Source organism: Oculina patagonica, chromosome 11 (genome assembly GCF_052425735.1).
Source record: "Oculina patagonica isolate OP01 chromosome 11, crgOcupat, whole genome shotgun sequence".
NCBI lineage: Eukaryota > Metazoa > Cnidaria > Anthozoa > Scleractinia > Oculinidae > Oculina > Oculina patagonica.
Window position 1 is genome coordinate 22,094,533 of NC_135768.1, and position 2,900 is coordinate 22,097,432.

Consider the following 2,900-nt stretch of genomic DNA (forward strand, 5'->3'; position numbering starts at 1 on the left):
AATCTTCACTCACAAAGTCAAATGAAAAAGCTTCGGTTGGCAATGATGGCGTCCTTGCGCAGTCCACGGACTTTAAGCCGTCGTCCTTGTTTTAGGTTACACTTTATTAACTATCACATTTTTTAGAGTTACCACAACATTGTTGGAAAAAGGGCAGAACTGAGATGTTGTCGTCAGTGCATATGGCCTGGCATGAAAGTCACTGTTTTACAGAGATAGCTTCGTGATCATCCGTTCAAGTACCAGAGTGGAGTTCTTTGAATTATCAAGAAGAACGACGACTGCATTCTCAAAACGATTTTGAACTGGGATCTTCTTAATTATTAACATAAAGTAAAAAGTGAAATAGTTTAACATCCAAACGGAAAAAAGGAATAAGAGAAGTTCTCTTAGCAGGTCTATCGATCGGGTTATATGCTTATGGACTTTAACAACTTACGTAATGTATGTGTGTATCGCACAGTTTTTCATTCAACTTTTGGACATCTATCTGATATTCCTTTTGATCTCAATAATGGAATACCAAAACATTTATTGTTGTTGTTTATTTTGAGTGGTCTCGCCAAAAAAGTTTATAAATTAATACTTTGGTAACGAAGGTAGCGTTGCCATTCACATTACGTTAAGCTCATTTTAACAATTATCGGGCGAAGTCGCGTGGAATAACGCCGATACTAAGCCAATGCTCTCGTCTTGTCCTTACAGACATTGCAACATCTCATTCGTCATTAAGGGAAGATATTAAACGCGAAATGTATTTAGGTAATGTCATTCGTCATTAAGGGAAGATATTAAACGCGAAATGTATAAAAAGATATTAAACGCGAAATGTATTTAGGTAATGTTTCTGTTTCAAAATATACATGAACGAAAAAAGAGAACCTCGTTCGACAGGTTAAACACTATGCTTTGTACATCATGCTAGCATTTTTTCGAGTATTCTAGTCAGGCAAAAATTTGAGCATTATTCGAGTATTTCAGTGGCATTGTCCCAAAAAATTATTTTTTCCGAAAAAAGGGTTTTTTTAGAGAAAATGGAGACTGAAACTAAAAATTCACAAAGCTTCAAATGCCACCTTAAAACAGCTGAGGGGAGACTGAGGACAAGACAGCGGTTTCACGTTTCAAGAGTCAAGACGGCCATGTTTGTTTTCTTCGTGAGCCTTGCCTCGAGTATGCCCGTGCATGCTTACCCTGTGAGTTATATTACTATGTTTGGTCTGTGTCTGATGATTTCGAGGATTATGCTTTTGGCTGTATTTATGAACTTGTATACGTTGTTGTTGTTACTTGCAACGTTCACTTGTACGTTTTTGAATTAAAGTGTTAACAGTTAACACCATGTTTTTTTTTAAAAAAAATTGAAATTGATTTACAGTCGTGCCAAGAGAAGCATACCCCCTTAGAGTACATTAATGAATTGATTATTTAAAATTTGAATCCGTTAGACAATTTCAATAGTGCATTCATCTTATTAAAAATATAAGGACACATCAATGTTCGAATCAAAATTTGGTTTCTGATCGCAGTCGCCTGATTTAAAGTAAGGGGGAAAGCGAGAGGAATTGAAATTTTCTTACCGTCTGTTGCATATATTGAAATAAGCGTAAACACGTCCATGTTCAAGGTCGGTACACACTAGGCGACAAGTCGCAGCGACAGGTCTCCTCGATATCGACAAGTCGCTTCGTGTGTACTGCTTCAAAACAAATCGCTGCGACAAGGCGCTTGTTCGGTGCACAGCAAAACATTTTTTGGGATCACTTTCTTGGGAACTTGGAAACCAGGCTTGATTTGGTAGCCGAGCCTTCTGAGCAAAACCCGCCTTGTCAGACAACGTCTCGCACAAGCGATCATCAGGGTCTGACTAAGCCTGCGAGCAGGCTCGTACCCAGTCGCTTCTCTCGCTGTTTGAGCGGCGCGCTTCTCTCTCCTTCCCATCACCCTCTTCGAGCGTAGCGAAAAAACGAGTAACGACTGGGATTCTGACGTGAATCTCTCTTTGAGTGCCGAAGGCGCGTGCTGGCAAGCGAACGCGCCTTCGGCGCTGGGAGAGAAATTCTCGTTGCCCCCGAATAGAGAGCCAGCTCACATGCTATGTTTGGCTCTTTCGATCTGTCGGCTCCGTAGAAAATAAATTTTCCGTAAAGATCTGTATTTAAACGGATTAAAACCGTCCAGTTTCAGCAGTTTCATCCGGTTTACAAACGCAGAAGACATTGAAATTGAAGTTTAAGTTCCACGAAAATCTAGATTTCTGGCGGCATAACATTTATTTATCAGCAGTTCACTTTGGTGATCGCTCGTGCGAAACGTTGTCTGACACCCCTTTTATGAATTAATTATTTAAAATTTGATTCTGTTAGACGATTTCAATAGTGCATTCTTCTTATTAAAATATAAGAACGGTTCAATGTTCGAATCAAAATTTGGTTTCTGATTACAGTCGCCTGATTTGAAGAAAAGGGAAGCTAGGCGAGAGATATTGAATTTTTCTTACTGTCTGTTGGCTCTATAAGCGTAAACACGTCCTTGTTTAAGTTTTCACTCTAGAGTTTAGCTTCTCTTGGCACGACTGTACAGTAAGTCTTAAAAGAACCGTTTGTATAATGTGCATTATTCGATCATTTTAGTGACTTTTTAGAGTATTTTAGTGAGGAAACAAAAGCATAATGTTCAAAAGTCTGTCTTGGCTTGCAACCACGCGGCCGTGTTGGTGGACAAAGCAAAATCTTTTCGCAGCATCTGCATGATAAAAGAGTTTAGTCCCCAGTGGAGGGAAACGCTTTGTTCTTGTCCACCAAGCATGGCCGCCATGACGTCAGCTGCAAACCAGCAATTGTCGCGTGACGTTTTTTGGGTGTGAGCAGAGCTGTTGTCACGCAATGTTTCTTCTGCCG

General features: G+C 39.9%; 1 protein-coding gene and 1 long non-coding RNA gene across 2 annotated transcripts in view; both read left to right on the forward strand.

The window, feature by feature from the left end:
* LOC144630722 (neuroglobin-like) overlaps nt 1–2,900 on the forward strand; it is a 140,399-nt gene that overhangs the window by 41,160 nt on the left and 96,339 nt on the right. The gene's annotated exons all lie outside the window — the stretch shown is intronic.
* On the forward strand, nt 8–1,337 carry LOC144631013 (uncharacterized). The gene is made up of 2 exons (XR_013566657.1): nt 8–762; nt 839–1,337. It is a non-coding gene; the product is annotated as an uncharacterized LOC144631013 (long non-coding RNA).